Raw genomic sequence first — 20,784 nt, 5'->3', positions numbered from 1 at the left:
TGTACATGTATGAATGGGCGAATGGGTTGGGTGTGACACTAATATTCGGTTGTTTCTTGTTTACTGGCGATCGCGTTGACCATCGATCAAGTTTATTGCTGTGTCGTCCGTTATTTTAGTTATTTTTCCACGAGCAACAACACAACAAAAGAATATACCGATATAAACTAAGAACAGTAATTAATAACTAAAATACTACTGACAATATTATAGCTTGACGATCCCTGTGGCTCAGTTGGTGAGCGAGTTGGAAGATAAACCCGGGGGTCGCGGGTTCGAATCCCGCCGACGAAACAAAAAAGTTGTCAATGTTCCTGGGTCTTGGATGTGTATTAACCCTCGGTTGGTCGCGCTTTTAAAATAACGCCGTTGGTCACCTGGGGTCTTTGAAAGCTCGAAAATAAAATGTCATAAAAATTGAATAAATTTATGTATTTCTTCACCGTTATATGTATGTTATTATTATTTAATTAAATAATAATCAGATTAAATCAAAATAATAATAATATTTTTTATTATTAACCTAAACACACAATTTAAAAATACAAGTCAAAAAATTTCAGCTGGAGACGGTAAGATTGGAAAATTGGAATAAAAAACAAAATTATTTTAAAATTGTAGTTAAACATGTAGATAACTGTATAACAGTAAAATTTTCTAATAACTTAGCCTGCACCTTAAAAAGCTAAGTCCAAATAATATATAAACTATTGAATGTTAAACATTGACAAATTTTCAGCATCAAAACCTACTATATTTTATATATTTTCCTGTTCTAATACTTAAGACGTATGGTAAATATACCAATAATTACTTCCTCATCATCACCGAAAAATAATAATCATCATTTCGGTCTAGGTAGCAAAATATGCGTTTTTGGAAAAGTGCGTCTAATGCTTCTTCTAAGTGAGATAAAACAATAAGAACCAACACACAATGATTTTTATTGATTTATTATTAAAATACAATAAAGAAAATAACAAAAAAAAATCATAAAGCGAATAAACGCATCTGTAACACACAACACGTCATGTACGTGAGCTCAGACGAGTGGCGATTATATTGAAATATGATTCCTTTTAAGAAGCTACCTAAAGAGAGGAGTTGCTACGATTCATTTAAATATAGTTTTTTACGTTTTCGCAAAATTCCGGGCTTTTAAAGACCCCACGTGACCAACCGAGGGTTAAATATATGTGTAATATAATAAAAATCTTAAATGTCTGTATAGTATAAAAGTATTAAATATATTTCCGTTGTCTGGGTACCCGTAACACAAGTACTTCAGGTACTTACCACGGGGCCAGACTGACGTGGGGTGAAAGCGTCCATAGATATTACTGTATCATATTTTAATGACTATTTAATATTTATAAAGTAATACTGAATACATCCATACTAAGTACTAATAATATGTATAAACGCAAAATTTTGAATGTCGGTCTGTTATCACTTATCGTTTATCACTTCACGCCCAAACCACAAAACCGATTTTGGTGAAATTTATATACAGATATTAAATCATAATATTATAAGCACCTACCTAGGATACTTTTCATCCTGGAAAAATGTACGGTTCCCGCGCGATAAACGAAATTTAGCGCAACGGAGTTGCGGGCGTCATCTAGTATAATAATTAGAGATGAAACGGATAGTAGTTTGGCTGGATACCAGATACCGCATATTCGGCCAACCACATGGCCGGATAGCCGGATATCCGGCCGCCGAATATCCGGCGGAATTTAGCCGTTTGGTGCAAAGCACACATACTTGCGTAGGCGGCCTGTGAGCTGGATTTTATCTCAGTTAGTGCGAATTGATCGCAATCGTGACCCTTATTCTTGATGGGCAGCTAATGACAAACAATACCTAAAAACAAAGTTTGCCAAAATCTATATTTCATCACCTTGTAGCAGTGTGTACAGCGAAAGACTTTGTCAACAGACTTCAACCATAAATAAAAGAGTATAATTCGTATGTATAGGCTTGTCACTCAAAAATCTGTCATCTCGTTAGTGTGTGTGTTGTAGTGTGTGTAATGTTTCATTTGTTAAAAAAATGTATGATAAAAGCATAATTTCAAAATAATATTAGCTCGATGCACTCCTTCACCATATAAACTACAGTCTGTCAAGAAAGTGAAGAAATTAAAAAGTGGCAACATCGTAGTGTCATCCCTTTCAAATCAACGTAAGAAAAAAGGGATGACACTACGATGTTGCCACTTTTTAATTTCTTCACTTTCTTGACAGACTGTATAACTGTGCAAAATTTCATGCACCTACGTTTCCCCATTTTTCGTAAAAAGGGTTACAAAGTTTTTCGTTCGCGTATTATATAGTGATGGGCCGAATGTGGTTTGAACCGAATACGAACTTCGGCCGAACATTCGGTAAAAATGAAAAATTCGGCCGAAGTTCGGCCGAACTTCGGTTCAATTTCGCCGCGCCTTTTCGAGTTGTGACTTGTTTACGCACTTGCTGCAAATATTGCTAGATGTGTCCCGCCCGCACTCTGCGCTTCCCCGCAGAGCCGTTAGCCAGCTAGTCATTTGTAAAGTAAGAGTAAAGTAAATTTTTTTGTTTTTGATTAAGTAAGAAAGATTTCGTAGACTTGGTGAGAAGGGCAGTAAAATTTGTTTTTTGATTGAGAAAGATTTCTAAGGCTGGTTTGGTAAGTAAGAAGAGCGGTTTAATTTTGTGTTTAGTTTGCTTAAATTAACCAAAGATTTTTGAGACTGGTCGTTAAAAGAGCAATTTAAGTTTTTTATGATTACTTTTTCTAATTCAAATAAGTAAATGACTATGAATGAGTATAGTTCTAGTAGTATCTTGTTTTTTTCATTAATTTCTATTAAGATAGAAATTTCTATTTATATTATTTCTTCTAAGTATATTTAGTGCCGAATGTTCGGCATTTTAACCGAAATTCGGCCGGATGACGAAGTTCGGTTCAAGCTGCCGAAGTTCGGTTAAACCGAATGTAAAACGAATTTCGGCCCACCCCTTTTATATTATGATATGCGAAACCGCCTGCTACCTCTCAATGCAGACAAGATGGTTTTTATTCACCATAATTTGCCCTTAGTGCAGTAGAGTAGAGTTAGAGTACTAATTAATTCATTTTCTACTTTAAACTAAAACTACTTATATTTCTTAAGACTAACTAAATAAGGTAAATAATTACTTGAGAATAGAAGTATTTTTTTATCCAGATCTTTTTTTAATTCGTCCGGATGCCTATCCGGCCGAATAGCTGTTATCCGGTATTCAGCCGGATAGTATAAAGGCCGCCGGATAGGCCGGATACCGGATAGTTGCCGGATATCCGTTTCATCTCTAACAATAATAATTATTGAGATGAACGCTAACCTTTTTAACTCTGTTTTATTTTTTTGTTTTTAATTTCAAAACAATCAGTGATCTTAGGGAGTGCAGGCAGAACAAAACAATAAAAATCGGCCAAGTGCGAGTCGGACTCGCGTACGAAGGGTTCCGTACCGTCATGGAGCGAAAGTTGCTAAAAATTGTGTTTTTTGTAAGGGAGCCCCCCTTAAATATTCATTAAACACTTGACCGTTATTTGAAGCATAATAATAGAGATAGGCACTTCCGTTTCCGCAGATTTTTACCTCCTTTTCTTTCCTGAATGTTGGTAGCTCTGTCAACCTTGGCGCCATCATCGAGCAGGTAGAGGGAGAATTCCCGCTCGACTATGATCATTGGCGTTTTGTTTTCCGCACCGCACAGTCGTGCTCAGAAGTCATTACGTATTATACCTCCTTATTATATAACTCCCAGTTATATAATTTAAGTATAAAGTGAAATAATTTCAGTGTTGTGTTTTTACCGTTTTTCAAGTGTTTTGGTAATTCACGTAAGTTATATTTTTATACATTTTTTCTTTAGAAAAGATGAACATTTCATATTAATAACGATTTTATCGTTCGTATCGTTACTTTAATAACGAATATAAATTTAAATACTACATTTAAATTTTTAAATATTAATTTTCTAGTTAAGTTCTTGTGTTTGTGTTCTTTCCTAGGTTAAGGTAGCTATTAATAATGAATAACGAATGTGAATTTGTTCATGATTCGGTAGTGACACCAGCTAACGTTAGATTTGAAACTACCCACTGTGGTTAATAAAAAATTTGCACATTGTTCTCGTGCAAGGTCATCTAGTAGTAGTAGTTGAACAAATGATTCGAGCTCGTCATCGACTTCTACTTCACACAGCAAACGTAAATCGAGGCGCCGCCGCCACAAAAAGGGGGGGAGCAAATACAGACTGCGCTATAACCACCCTTTAGCTAAATTAACTCAAGAGGTTAATGAACTTAACAAAAAGGTTAATTATTTTTACGAAAACCGATCTATTTTTCAAAATCATGCAATTGCATCGACGATAATGTCAGTCGGGAATTGTATAGCAAATCAAATGAAAATGAAACGACCGTTAGAAATTCTTTATAACCGAATCTTGTTTTTGAAATTGAAACAAAACTTAAAGAAACGTCCGTTACGAAAACTTCTCTTTCGGGGGTTTTGGCTATCTTAATATATATATTTCTTGTGTGCGTGTGTATGTGACTGAACTCCTCCTAAACGACTGGACCAATTTTGATGAAATTTTTTGTGTGTGTTCGTGGAGATTCGAGAATGGTTTAGATTTACAGTTTGGTCTACTGGAAAATGTTTTTTCAATTAATTTCTTATTTATAAGGAGTTGTTGATTTTGGAATGTTTTACATTAGATCCGGCGGACGGCGCTATCATCGCATTCAATATTATTCTATTTCAATTTTAGTTTGTCCTGACAGATGGTGCTACGATTAATTTGAAAAAAAATTTTTTATTCAATTCATGTGCTGATTAAAATATTAAATAAATAACACATAGGCTACAATTTTAACCGACTTTCAAAATGGGGGAGGTGTTATGTTCGTTTTCTTATATTCAACGATTACTCCGCCGTTTGTTAACCGATTTTCAAAATTTTTCTTTTGGTATATAGGGTATCATCCCAATTTGGTATTATATTCAGAAAAGTGGTGATCTGATGAAGGATCCATAAGTAATCGAGGGAACTCCTCAAAACTTATAGGGAAACATATGGTGACTTCGGTTTCGTGAGAAGTATTCTAAGCATATGCTACCAACAAGTAAGATTTTGCACCGAGATATACCTGGTATACCGTGGTTCGGAAGGTGCTGAGAGAATTCCTGATTCTTTATAGATACAAGTTTGGGAGTTTCGGCGTTGTTTTAAGAACAGAAAGCATATGCTACTATGCAAATTACATTCTTCATCATCACTACCATATTATACCATTTCATAGTCTTTTAGATCGAGACTCGAGTTTGTCAAGCGATAATTAAAAAAAATCTATATCTACCTAATATTATAAACCTGAAGAGTATGTTTGCTTGAACGCGTCAATCTCAGAAACTACAGGTCCGATTTAAAAACTTATCTCAGTGTTAGATAGATCATTTATCGAGTAAGACTCATCATTTATCGAGAAGGTTATATTATATTATTACTCTAAGACTAATACGACAGAAGAAACTCAGGAAAATGTGGGAAAAACGGGGGAAATATTTTTTATGGGAAAATGTACCTACGGATTCTGTAAAAATTCTAATTTACGCGGGCGAAGCCGCGCGGGACATCTAGTATTAAATAAATATTCAACATAATAACGAATGGTCAGAAGTTCGTTATTCTGAAGTTCAAGAATTTTATAATCATATACTTGTTTTTGTTGATTTAGAGGTCAATGATGAGCTTAAATATTTAGATTTAAAAAAAAAAAAAAAAAAAGCTCACGTGCACAAATCATACGCGGCATTATTATATTGCGTACTTATGCAGCGCGGAGCATTGAAATCTGCTCTTGAGAAATTGTTACAATGGTCACACGCTTCAAGCTTGACCCCTGAAGGTTTAATGAAACCGTTAAGGATTTGTATCACAACGTCAGAGTTACTTCAATTAATTTGTGGTCTGAGCTGGGCTTTGAGATCTATGAGGTATTCAAATGAGACGCAATGCAATTATCAATTTCGTTCATGACCCAGTTCTGGCAATCATTTTATCTAAGTTAATTCCGAGTTGCTGGTGTCACTACTCGAAAAGACTGAGGGAGCTCGCAAAACCTTTGTTGCGAATAGTCAGAACAATGTTGCTGCCGCTGCGCAAGCGGGTTCTAGAGCAACAGATTGACTCGCCGCCCCCCGCAGGGGCAGGCTAAGAGTTATATATCCGCGCAGGGTATGTCTCATGGATGTTGTGCTAGCTCGCACATTTCCCATGCTCACCAGTCTGCGCAAGGCTGTTCTTACAATCGTCCCCCGCAGGGACAAACAATAAATTTTGAACCACGGTCAATGCCTAGCAATGCACGAAGTTCTTTTCACTCGAGAGCTTAGCCTACCCCCGCAGAGGCAGACTAAGAATTATATACCCGCGCAGGGTATGTCTCATGGATGTTGTGCTAGCTCGCACATTTCCCATGCTCACCAGTCTGCGCAAGGCTGTTCTTACAATCGTCCCCCGCAGGGACAAACAATAAATTTTGAACCACGGTCAATGCCTAGCAATGCACGAAGTTCTTTTCACTCGAGAGCTTAGCCTACCCCCGCAGAGGCAGACTAAGAATTATATACCCGCGCAGGGTATGTATCATGGATGTTGTGCTAGCTCGCACATTTCCCATGATCACCAGCCTGCGCAAGGCTGTTCATACAATCGTACCCCACGGGGACAAAGAAATAATTTTGAACCACGGTCAATGCCTGGCAATGCACGAAGTTCCTTTCACTCGAGAGGAGCTCGATTGGACAACTGAGGGAACTTCCACGGCAAAAGTACCCGTGAATATGCCGCTTCTCTTTCGGATCTCGGGAATCTCTGGGATCTCGGGAATGCCAAAAAACGTAACTGAAAATCAAAAATTCAGAGCGGGTCAAACTTTGAAGTTTTACCACCGTTTCTCGTTGGCAGCGCCTAGATGCTCCAGGTTATTATTATAAAGATTCTAAAAGGGTACCGCATACCATTCATGGAGAAACCACCTCGGTTCATTCCAAAATTAAACCAAAATCATTTTTCTACCACAGAGTCTGAAGATATGTATCTCCAAATTCGACAAATGATATTCCAGGGTGTCTTAGAAGTTGCCAGCCCCTTGCCAAGTTTTATTTCGACAATGTTTCTGGTCCCTAAGGTCGACGGGTCCTGCCGTCCTATTTTTCAATCTTTCCACTCTATTCGATTATGTTTTGACTCAGCCTTTCGGGCTCATAAATGTTCAACTAATGACAGTTTCGTTTTGCAACCCGACGATTGGCTTTGCAAAATATACCTGTCCCAAGCTTATTTTACCTGGCAGTCGCTCCATCGCACTGACGGCTCCTACGTCTGTATACAAGGGACAGTTGCTGCAAATTACTTGCTTATTGTCCGGTCACCTGCTTCCCTGACCAATTGGGTTAAACAAACCCTCAGAGAGCAAGTTCTGCGTATCATCGTTTATTAGGACGATTATCTTATTGCTTATTAAAACAAAATCATCCTACAGAAGCATGTCCACATTTTGCTTCAAAGGCTTTACTTACAACTCAACAAGACCTGGTATTTCTAGGTGTTCGTTGGAACACGTTTCAAAACGAAAAGCTACTTCCAGGCGAGAAAATGTCTAAAATTCATCAAAAGATTTTACCAGTCCTGCCTTTTTTGACTGCCATAGTGTTTCAAACAGCTTGGAATTACGCCGAGATGTTGCTTCACCCTGCATCCTCTATGGGTTGTATCACGGGGAGTGCTCTGAGGAATTGTTCTGAATCATACCACCTGCAACTTTTCGCTATCGTCCCACGCGAAAAACATACCAACCTCATCATTTTGATGAGTGGCAGTCTTCCACAGTGCGTTTTTCGCGTAACTTTCTGCCGCGCACTGTAAAACTCTGGAATGAACTGTCACCAGCAGTATTTCCGGACCGATACGACCTGCAAACCTTCAAGAAAAGAGCGTATACCCTCTTAAAAGGCCGGCAACGCACCTGCAGCTCTTCTGATGTTGCGAGTGTCCATGGGCGACGGTAGTTGCTTACCATCAGGTGACCCGTTTGCTCGTTTGCCCCCTTATTTAATAAAAAAAAAAAAAAAAAGTCCTGAGTCCTGACAAAGAGTCTGGTAGATCTAAAGACCTTACAGAGCATCCTCGGTCTCCTGAATTTCGCCAGTTTCATAGTACCGAAGGCTACATTACCGAGCTCTCTTGTCTCTTCTCATAGACTTGGATTAGTCCGCATTTCCGAATCGCTGCTCTCTACCGAGACAAGCGTTACGTTTAGCGACGATCTTCGGTGGTGGTTGCAAAGTCATCATCTATCAACTTCCATTCATTGGGGTCCACCATCGCACTGCTTGGCAACAGATACGTCGGACCTAGCTTGGGGTGCTCAAATCGACCACCTTTCCTTAACGGGGACATGGTCAGCATAAGAATTTCATGCATTACAATCAGAAAGAGCTTCTAGCGCTCTGCTTCTCCGAGGTCAGCAGTCAGCACCAGACTCTCACTCGCTCGACAGTTCTTTGGCAGAGCGACAATCAAACAGCTATAACCTATATTTGGGACGAAGGTCGCACCAGGTCAGATGCCCTGATGGACATAACCATTCAGATTTTTCGAGTTATTAGATCATTCCCAAATCTGTTAACTTCTTGCACGGAGAAGATCAGAAAATGCGGCTTACTTGTGTGACCGATCTATTTGCTTCCGCCGAAGCTCATGTAGTGACTAATTATGTAACTCTCGACTTGACCGATCAAGCAGGTTTATATCACGATGCTATGATGCTCACAAGCCGACGGCCACAGTCCTTGCAAAATTCTTAGCTTATCTATTTTTAATAGATTAAGCTCTCTTATAACACTATTTTCTTACATAAGTAGATATCTTCCATGTCTGATACAGAGATTTCTGGCCCTTAAAGTTCTTACGGTTTGGTAAAACATGTTAAAATCTATTGCATTGAAAAAGCTTGTACAACATAAATTAAAAACTTATTGAAGTCTTATACTGTTGACGCCAGTTGACGCAAGTCATTTATTTGTATTTTTTAGACATACAGATATTTTGCTTTTGTTTTCGTCGGGCAGACGTGTACATGATCTTACACACTGTAAGAAAACAGTGGTTTAAAATTCTTAATGTGATTAATTTATTTAGTCATAACTAAAACGAACTGTTCTGATTCTAGGCAATCTAGCTGGAAGATTTTAAGCAATCCCAATAATAAGCAACCTTGCTGTTTACTGGTTGCTTGTCTGAGACAACTGCACCACCAGGTAACGTCCGCTCAGCTATGGCTGAAAGTTGGATAGACAATGTATCCATTCATGAAATACTTTTGGGGCCGTTATTGAAAATCGGTACAAAAACTAGTACTTTAATCTAATTCTAACGATTTAAGAAATTATTTTGTTCCTTTAGTTGATTTCATTATGTCCATATCAAAGCTTTTACAAGTTGTATTATTGATTTGTCAATGAGTTTTTGGTGTAGTAATTGTGTAAAAAAGTGTTTGAACACTGGATTTTCTATTCCATCACTCTTATATCACCTATATATTCATTTATAAAGTTTTAGAAGTATTCCCACAAGGAATTACTATTTTTATTTTATATTGTTATATTTTCTTTTCACATTGGCGTCTTACTTTTATTTTGTCACATTGGCGTACATCATCACCAGGCGATAACAAACACGTCTCGAATTATTATGCTTCAAATAACGGTCAAGTGTTTAATATCAGCGTTTTACCCTGAAATAAAACGCTTATTAAATACTTACCTTATTTGAAGCATAACTTTATTTCTGCCTGGTGTAATTTCGACTCAATGATCATAGTCGAGCGGGAATTCTCCCTCTACCTGCTCGATGATGGCGCCAAGGTTGACAGAGCTACCAACATTCAGGAAAGAAAAGGAGGTAAAAATCTGCGGAAACGGATGTGCCTATCTCTATTATTATGCTTCAAATAAGGTAAGTATTTAATAAGCGTTTTATTTCAGGGTAAAACGCTGCTATTTGATTTGAATTTCATAATTTATTATTAAATTACAAACATAATTAAATATTTTGTAAGTATTTCAAGTGCCTACCTGTTGTCATTATTAATAACGAGCAAAAATGGTATAAAAAATCACGTTTGTTGTATGGGAGCCCCCCCTAAATATTTATTTTATTTTGTTTATAGTATTTTTTGTTATAGCGGCAACAGAAATACACAATCTGTGAAAATTTCAGAAGTATTACTGTAGCGGTTCTTGAGATACAGCCTGGAGAGTGGAGACAGACAGACAGACAGACGGACGGACATTGAAGTCTCAGTAATAGGGTCCCGTTTTTACCCTTTGGGTACGGAACCCTAAAAAGCAAGCATTTCCACCGAGCAATGAAAATCGAGGCTTCGCGCGCGCAGTCTACTTCTGAACTGTCCCTCCGTTTTACGAATTTTCGATTGGGCCACGTACCCTGGCGTGAGTTTTATATTTTTTACCCATCCCAAAGCTTGTACAGCGCCGCTAGTTTTCCCTAATAAATTAGAGTTAGGCTGCAATTCCACCAGAGATGTGTTGCGAGGATTGTGTTTTTAAGATCCAATAGAATCGCTTCGCTGAGCGAGGTCACGGCAAGCTCACGTCAATGAAGCGATTCAAAAACACAATAATAATTACAGAATTCTATCGCGGCACATGTGACATACCTAGTTACACACTAACTATTGCAAATAAGTATTTAAACTATAATTACTATTTATTATGAAGGTAAACGGCATAGACTTATTTATATACCGTACTGTCGTAGTTTATTGTAAACGGACTATGTCAGCTTATTTAACTATAGTCTATAACAAGATCACGTGGAACCTTTTATAAGAAATGCTTAACTGTTATGCGTTACCCCAGCGTGCGGCAGCGCGAGCGGTCAGCCAGATGTTGTCGATTTCTTAAACATTTCTCGTACTCCTAATTAAAGCGCAGCCCAGGTAGCACAAATGCTATGTAAGATTTGGCTTATATCGTTTTTGGTCATATTGCAGTGATGTAGCGGTGATTTACATTAGAAAGAGCCAAATAGCGCCATATTACATAGCCAACTATATTTTTTCATTAAAAGCTGTGTAAAATTACGCTGTAGACGTCTATATAGCGTTTTTACACAGCTGTCATATGGAAGCTCCCAATACAGTAATTTCTAGCCAAGTAAGTTCCATCTATACAGCTTTTCGCCAATTAGAAGTTATTAATATAGCCTAGAAGCTATTAATATTTGCTGACCGCCATATAATTCACCTTTCATGACTGTTTTTCTTATAAATGCTGAGTAATTTGCTTCAAAGCAAATTACTCAGCATTCATAAGAAAAACAGTCATGAAAGGTGAATTATATGCTAGCTCACTTATTATACTCCTTTTCATACCGTTATCTATAGTTTTTTTTTTATAAACGTTACTGCTTCAAGGCAGTAACGTTACGATATTTGAAGACCTGGTGTAGAGACCTTTAATTGGTTTTGATGGAGTGCAATCTGTCAAAATTTTTGCTTATTTCATTACCAATAGCAATTTAGAGGTATCTTACAGATCTAAAAAAAGCGAACTACATCGTTTTCAGTCTCGAATTAGCTTCGTATATGAGTAGTCGTCACTTTATGCAATTTAAGTCGCATCGCCATATTTTTTGACATTCTTATTTTATGAATTATCGATTTTAACGTTTAATTTCGGTTACGCCTAATAATAACTTGTTTTTAAGAGTGGTTTTTGTTAACCGAATAGGTATTTAGACTTTTAGGAAACTTAATTTCAGCTTTTAGTGACAAATAAAAAATAAAATATTTAAAAAATATGTTTTAATTATTAATACAATTTATGAAACCATCGAAAATTAGAAGCGCATTAAAATTTACTTATAATTCATAGATACATTAACAGTAAAACTTAATTTGCATACCTATAAATTTAGGCTCATATTATGGCGAGTAACAATTTTCATAAAATATAATATGTAATACGTCAATGTTTTAAAAATCATTTAATTCTGTAGTCGCCATATTATATTTATAGTCGTGTGATATTTCAGATTTTTATTATCTATGTTTTTTGGTAACGTGAAAGCGACCTAAATGACAAAAACTTCTTAGCAAAGCTACTTACATCGTTTCTATATAGTAATAATTTGCTTTATAAAGTGTGCCCAATTTGGTCATATAGAGCTTGAGTAGAAGCTTATATATCAATTTTTCATAGCAAATGGCGATGTAAAAAACGTGCCCACAGACGCTACTCAGCAATTTTGTGCTACCTGGGAGGCTACTATAAATGCGCCCAAATTTTTATAATTAGTGCGCTTATAGTTTTCTTGAAAAACTCTAAAAACAGATCTGGCTGAAAAAATAACTATATTACTTTGGGTAAGGAACCATAAAAAGGGTAAAATTATCCATCTTTGTTATTATACTATATGCTGACGCGGACGAAGTCGCGGGCAACAGCTAGTAGAAAATAAATTCTTGCAATATTGTTTTCTAAGGTGTTATTTTATAAAATATAAACGCCTTGCAAAAAAATTAGCAACACATTTATTTTTAAAGCGTCTGACAAAAGTTTTGGCCCATAAAAGTAATCTTACACTACATGATACTAGTTCAGAATAATATTCTAAAAATCTATATATCTATATATATAAAACTCAAAGGTGACTGACTGACTGACATGGTGATCTATCAACGCACAGCCCAAACCACTGGACCGATCGGGCTGAAATTTGGCATGCAGGTAGATATTATGACGTAGGCATCCGCTAAGAAATCCGATCAATTCTATCTCCAAGGGGTTAAAATAGGGGATGAAAGTTTGTATTTAATAATACTTCTTAACGCGAGCGAAGCCGCGGGCAAGCTCGTTTTATATAAAATACTAGCTGTTGCCCGCGACTTCGTCCGCGTGGACTTCAGTTTATAGCGCGCGATGTCAACAAAATTGGTGTCAAAAGCTTTTATAAAAAAACCCTGGTACCCCTTAAATCAATACAGCTGTGCAGTGTGCACACAATAAGTATTTCATTTTTTTATATTAAACTTTATATTTTATGCCAAATTTTAAAGCTTATTTAGCCCTCCAATTACACAACTTTACCCATAAACTATTTATCAATGATAGATTTAAGGTTACGTCACTGCACAGATAAAGTACTGAGTTATTTAATACCGTAGAATAGATATAACAATCGAAAATAATCGGAACTTAAATGTAAGATGATACCACGTGTTATAGGAAGACTTTTGAGCAAGCGTCAGCGCGATGTAGAAGACGCACGGCGCCATCTATTATGAATTGTTGGAACTAACTTAATTTGAACAAATTTACGCACTTTCACCCCCTTACAACCCTTTTTTCCAGTAAAAAAGTAGCCTATGTCCTTTCTCAGGCTTTAGACTATCTGTATACAAAATTTCATTACAATCGGTTCGGTAGTTTTGGCGTTTGGCGTGAAAGCGAGACTGATAGACAGACAGACAGACAGAGATACTTTTGGCGTTTGGCGTGAAAGCGAGACTGACAGACAGACAGACAGACAGAGATACTTTCGCATTTATAATATTAGTATAGATTATGTGCACACTGCACAGCTGTTTTAAGGTATTTTGATTAATTAAGGACCGCGCTACACCGGAATGGCAGCGGCGAGGCGAGCACTTTCAGCGCTGCCATTCCGGTGTAGCGCGGCCCTAAGAGGGGTACCACTTACCAGGGTTTTAAAAAGTTTTTAAATTTGACACAAATTTTGTTGACGCCGCGCGCTATAAACTAAAGTCCACGCGGACGAAGTCGCGGGCAACAGCTAGTTATGAATAAAAACAATATTATATAGTAAAGTAGGTATGATTAGTTCTGTTACAATAATAAAGTAAAAAATAAAACGCCATCTGTTTTCATATATTAGAATTAAAATGATGATTGCATTGATATATTTTCTGGATGGAATATAGGCCAACACGGTACACTCGAACTCCTTTATTTTAAAGCGCCTTCTGTTGTCAACTTGTCACATATATTAGAAATGCAGTAGGAGTTCTATAAGATAATATAGATTGATTATTATTATACCAAGTGATTATATTATTAAACATAATATTCTAACGTATTAAAAACTATAAACAAAAACATACTAACTAATAAGTATGATTAGTTCTATGTTACAATAAAGTAAAAAATAAAACGCCATCTGTTGAATCGTATTAGAACTAAAATGTTCATTGCATGGATATATTTCTGGATTTTTTATAATATTATACATAAATTAATACATTTAAGATTTTTGAAATATTATTTTAATACACATCCAAGAACATCCAAGACCCAGGAACATTGAAAACTTTTTGTTCCGCCTGCGGGACTCGAACCCAGGACCCCCGGGATGAGCGCTGCCCACGCGTAATGCGAATTAATTTTCATCGATATTTTCATGGAAATAAGATATTTTCCCACATCAAAATGTAGCCTATGTCCTTTCTCAGACTCTAGAATAACTGTGTACAAAATTTCATTGCAATCGGTTCAGTAGTTTTCGCGTGAAAGCGAGACAGACAGACAGACAGACAGACAGAGATACTTTCGCATTTATAATATTAGTATGGATTAGCCAGGAAAAGGAGCCCATACAAAAACCACAATTTTGGAGGCCTATTTTTGCTCTAAAACGGGACGGAACCCTTTGTGCGCGAGTCCGACTCGCACTTGGCGAATTTTTTTAGTTTAAAATATTCCCGGCCTTAGGTATGCGTACGGTTAACGTTCTTTAGACGTTAATAGGTATAACTTTTTTTTGAATAGGTATGGTGTTGTTCTATTTTTCAGCTTTATAGATTCCGGAGTTGAACTCATATTTTAAAATTTTATTCTTCTTCATTTCTGTTGACAACGACGTTTGTAAAATTTTACACCACAATTAGTTTGAGATGGTATTTAGGATGCTTAACAAGACCACAGAAGCCATTATACAACGGTAAACATAAGAAATTAGGTTAATTAGATACTATCACGTGTTTTGCGAGTGAAGCGCTGATGTGGTTGGTTAAATTGACGTATTCTAAGAATTCCGAAAACCGGTGACCCTCTACATTTTTATTATCGTGGATCTGGAGTCTGGACTGGACAGGATCAACTTAGGAGTAGGTACAGGATTAAAATTTCCGATTTTCTCAATATTCTATAGCTTGATATCGATACCGATATTGATATTTGATATCGTGATCCGACCAAAATTTGCTGCGTGCAATAAAGAAGCGACCACTATTAAAACGTTCATGTACGAGTATCAGGAAATAAATGAAGTTGTTTTTGCACGTGTTATGCACGTGTATTGTGCATCGTTTTTTAGGGTTCCGTAGTCAACAACGAACCGCTTTGCTTTTCGCTTTTCGCTCTGTCCGTCCATCTGTCCGTCTGTCTGTCTGTCTGTCTGTCTGTCTGTCTGTCCGTCTGTCTGTCCGCGGTTTTGCTCAGAGATTATAGGACCTACAAAGCTGTTATTATGTCATGAATGTACATATTAATGATGCCGACAAAATGGTACATAAAATCCTATTTTTTTTATGGTGCCTCCCCTATTATAACAGGCTGCACATCAAGCAGGGGATGATTTTTTTTCACGTCCACCCCATCGTGTGGGGCTGGGGTGTCGTTGGATAGGTTTTTTTTTTATATTATGAGTATTTAAAGATTCATTTGTGGAATATCAAGGTTTAAAGTGGAAAAAATCGTTAAGAGTCCAGTGTAAGGGACACCTTCTACCAGCTAAACGGTTGTTTCTGGAAATGTGAAACAATTTACGGGGGTAGGAAATATGCTGGTTTTTTTTAAATCTTTTTTATTTTACAGAGGCTTACTCACTCAATGTCAATGTCAGCCTTATAGGTGAACACAGTGTTCCCTACATAAGAGACAGATCCAAATGAAATGCAAATATGCTGAATTTAAAATGAAAACTATTACCTACGGGCTACGGCTAAGAAGACTTCAAAAGTTATTGAGTAATAGTCGATCAACTAAAAAAAATGTATTCGGCGAAGTATAAAGGAACTTTTCGTTCAATTTCCTTTGAACGAGATAATGTTGTTAATAGTGTAATTTGTAAAACACGTTATAAGTGTACATTCATTGACCATACAAAAATTATCTAAAACTAGCGGTACTACGGAGCCCTATATTGCGCATGGGCCGACACGCACTTGGCCGGTTTTTTTTATGAAATAAGGGGGCAAACGAGTAAACGGGTCACCTGATGGAAAGCAACTTTCTGTCGCCCATGGACACTCGCAGCATCAGAAGAGCTGCAGGTGCGTTGCCGGCCTTTTAATAGGGAATAGGGTAATAGGGGAGGGTAGGGAAGGGAAGGGAATAGGGGAGGGTAGGGAAGGGAATAGGGTAGGGGATTAGGCCTCCGGTAAACTCACTCACTCGGCGAAACACAGCGCAAGCGCTGTTTCACGCCGGTTTTCTGTGAGAACGTGGTATTTATCCGGTCGAGCCGGCCCATTCGTGCCGAAGCATGGCTCTCCCACGTATACAGTCTACAGAAACCGTTTAGGCACAATATAAATATTAAACAGAAGACCGTGTATTATATTGGACAGAGTACCTCCAAAACAATGGCAAAACGGTGTCGTTATTCGAAATCCGAAACATAAAATTGATTATTTATTTAACACTAGATGACGCCCGCAACTCCGTTGCGCCAAAATTCGTTTATCGCGCGGGAACCGTACATTTTCCGGATAAAAACTATCCTATGTCCTTTCCCGGGACTCAAGGCATTTCCATGTTTGAGCGTGAAGAGGCAACAGACAGACACACTGACTTTCGCACTGTATTTATTTGATTTGACATATCTTTACCTGTATAGAAAACTAGACAGTTCTGGAAATATTACATAGATACAGGTCGAATTGGTAATCTATTTTTTTATTCGGTTAAAAACAGCTACCATATTTCCTGTACGGTCACTATCGGACGAATAATATTATGCATGATCTATGCGCATAAATTAGCCATAAAGATTTAGCGTAATTTCAGGTACTGACAACTTGATGTATGAAAAAAAGTCATGTATGTATGTAAGTCAGAAACATGTTAAGCGAATTTGCTTTCAAGGCTACGAATAATAAAAATTAAAAACTAAGGAAACGTAACTCCCATACTTCAACCGTTTTGAATTTGGTTCCTTTTCGCACACTAAAATATGGATATAGCTACGAAACACCACTCAAATTGACGAAATAAAGCCGTTGACAATATTTGTCACTTCTATACGTATACACAAAATTGTGTACAAAATTGTGAACAACTAATGAGATTAAAGCCACAAGTTGAGAGAAAGCGGCCGGAATTAATCAACAGAACGGGTGTGGTTTTTCACCATGATAACGCTAGACTTCACACATCTTTAGCCACTCAGCAAAAATTACGGGAGTTTGGCTGGGAGGTGTTAATGCATCTGTCGCAGCCGACTGGTTTAAATAGCCGTTCAATCAAACAGCTAGCCCTTTGACTGAACAACGCCATTCAATCACACGGCTATACGTCGTTCAGCCGACTTGTTGACTACAACGTTCAACACTACAGCTAGGCGACGCTTAGCCAACTGGTTTGTTTTTGTTTTGGCGGGGGGCTGCGCCCCCCGAGCCCCCCTTTTATTTGACGGCGCTCGCCGGCTGCTACCGCAGCACGCTCGCTGCGCTCGCTCGACTCCCTCTGTGTTGTGGTCTAAGTTCTAACCTAACCTAATCAACTTTTGGACTTTCTGGATTGTGTTTGTTTTTGTTTTGACGGGGGGCTGCGCCCCCCGAACCCCCCTTTCGGGGGAGGCTGCGTCCATCCATTTCATAATCCCGTAATTTCTCCTCGAATATTTGTTAAATTTTAATTCACTCGTATGTGCCTCCACAATTGTTGTCTCTTTAATAACTTGTAACTTTTATTAACTACTTTCTTTCCGAAAAACAACCACAAACACCAACAAGCACCTGCTAGTTGACGCCATATTGTAAATAAAACGCACCTAGCGCCGCAGCGGTGCGCGCTGAACTACTTCAATTAGACGGCGGCTTTTGAATCAGCTGTAGTGTTGAACGTTTTGAGCGACTAAAATATTCAGTATAAAAGCTAGACGTGTGATTGAATGGCGTTGTTCAGTCAAAGGGCTAGCTGTTTGATTGAACGGCTATTTAAACCAGTCGGCTGCGACACATCCGCCGTATAGTCCTGTAGCCCTAGCACGGCCACCAGTAGAAATGCGAAAGTATAGACAAACCGTGGAAATAAACTTAAGGTGGCGTTCCGTTGTATTTTCGTTACGAAAAATTCAATTAAAATGCCACTTTTGTGTGGTATAACTTGAGCGATGTTACGTAGGGAGCCAAGGAGCGATGAGAATCTCAATCTAATATGCTCAATATGGTTGTTCCACGATAGAGCATTGTCTATCCGTAGGACTAAATATTTTTCACATGGTTTTTGTTCCAGAATTACATTATTGATTGAAAGCGGCTGGTGTGATTGTATTATTTTATTATTTGCTTTAAAAATCATGAAACAACTTTTTGCAGCATTAATGGTAAGTAGATTTTCTCGAAACCATGATTGAAGAGCATCTAGATCTGATTGAGCTTTTCTAATGATATCTTGAATAGAGGATCCAAAATAAAGGGCAAAAAGTTATCGAACAAAATGGCACCTGTATACTTTAGTAAATTGTAAATAAACTTTATAAAAAAACCTTTTGAATTTTTACATTAAATGCGAAGAAACTTTTTCCCCAACCTAATAATAATTGTTAAGACTTTATATTGTTATAATATGCTTACTATTGTTTTGACTACATCATAATATTCCATCCCATCCCATCCCATCGCTCCAACTTCTTTTCCTACTCCTTTACTGTTCATGCAGTCAGATTGTGGAATTCCTTCCCCATGCCATCCGTGATAGTCCTACTATTACTGTCTTTAAAAGACGCTTGAAAGAGCACTACCTCAATTCTGAATCCAGCCATGATATTAAATATACATATATAATGTATTTATTTATAGTATATTATAATTTATATAGTTTATGGTATAGTATACATATTGTATTATAATATAGTAAGTATGTTATTATTATTATTTTAATTTAGTTTTTTTTGTTGTACATATAATAATGTATAACATAGTAATTAGTAATAATTTATTTGTATATTTCATTTGTGTTTATCTGTGCACGCCCTATCTGACGTTTTCTGATCAAATTTCTCTTCTTAGGTCTGCTGGAAGAAATCTCTTTAGAGATAAGCAGTACCTGTTGTGTCGTCTTTCTTTATAAGTATAACTTGTTACATGTTTTTTGTGTGCAATAAACGGTTAAATAAATAAATAAATAAATAAATAATAATGTGTGCATCACCCGTGCCAAATAAATCGCCCGATTTTATCACTACAGTAACCATCTCATACGATAAATGGACAACGGATAGTATTATTATTGTGTAACATTAAACGGAGACTTAAAATTAATGTTGCATTAAATATCTTGAAAACTTTTTCACTCTTTTTTGAGCGTTCAGCGCGCGTGGCAGCTAGAGATTGCAATTTGGAAAACCTAATCCGGTACTCCGGCTGGTCCGGCATAATCTTGTAGGTAACGGATACCGTAGTATCCGGAGACCAGATGATGGGAATCCGGTCAAATCCGGTCCGGATTGAAAATGACGCCGGATTGCAAGCCCTAGTGGTAGCCCCGGATTTAAAAGGTGGGTGGCAGCGTTCATAGCCCATAGGGTAGATTTTGTAAATGAGGTGGCTGAAATAAAAACATCCAGGCCTACACTCATAAAAAATAAAAAATCGGCACCAGTCCGTGGCCTAGTGAGTAGACGTTGGAGCGGACTTGAGAGCGTCCAGATTCAATTCCGGCTGGAGATGAGACATTTTCAGATTTCCTTCGTCCTTCGTCCAAAATGCGGACGCTCATAATTCATACGGTGAACTATTTCCGCAAAATCGGTTCAGCCGTCAGCGGTTTGGGAGTAAAGAGATAACAGACAGACAGACGGATGCGTAAATTTCGCATTTATAATATTAGTATGGATATTATTTTGATAAGATACTGTACTCGGTTATCGATACTTTTGACATTTATTTAACACGTAGCACATTCGAATTCAAAAAGGACATAGTTAAATACATACATATTATAACATACCCATATAATCTATATATATAAAACTCAAAGGTGACTTACTGACTGATTGACATAGTGATCTATCAACGCACAGCCCAAACCACTGGACGGATCGGGCTGAAATTTGGCATGCAGGTAGATGGTATGACGTAGGCATCCGCTAAGAAAGGATTTTGATAAATTCCAAACCCAAGGGGTTCAAATAGGAGATGAAAGTTTATATATAATAATACTTCTTAACGCGAGCGAAGCCGCAGGCAAAAGCTCGTATAATATACAAGTCACAACATACATCTGTTCCTAGTCGTATCCTCATGAGTCATGACTGAGGGAAGTGACCACCACCTATCCGAAGCTGAAGTTCTGGAAATTTTTCATACATACGGGTCGCATTGATTTTTGAAGTCGGTTAAAATACTATAATTATGTATGATATTATTATTATAAATATTTATCATATTATTAATTATATTTTGTACTAC

General features: G+C 37.3%; 1 protein-coding gene across 1 annotated transcript in view; it reads left to right on the top strand.

Moving 5' to 3' along the window:
• Positions 1-20,784, top strand: part of LOC121738048 (ATP-binding cassette sub-family G member 4-like) — a 156,694-nt gene that overhangs the window by 13,180 nt on the left and 122,730 nt on the right. The window lies entirely within an intron of this gene.

The sequence above is a fragment of the Aricia agestis genome, chromosome 2 (genome assembly GCF_905147365.1).
Source record: "Aricia agestis chromosome 2, ilAriAges1.1, whole genome shotgun sequence".
NCBI lineage: Eukaryota > Metazoa > Arthropoda > Insecta > Lepidoptera > Lycaenidae > Aricia > Aricia agestis.
Note: the sequence above shows the minus strand (reverse complement) of the source record. Positions and strands in the feature narration are given on the sequence as shown.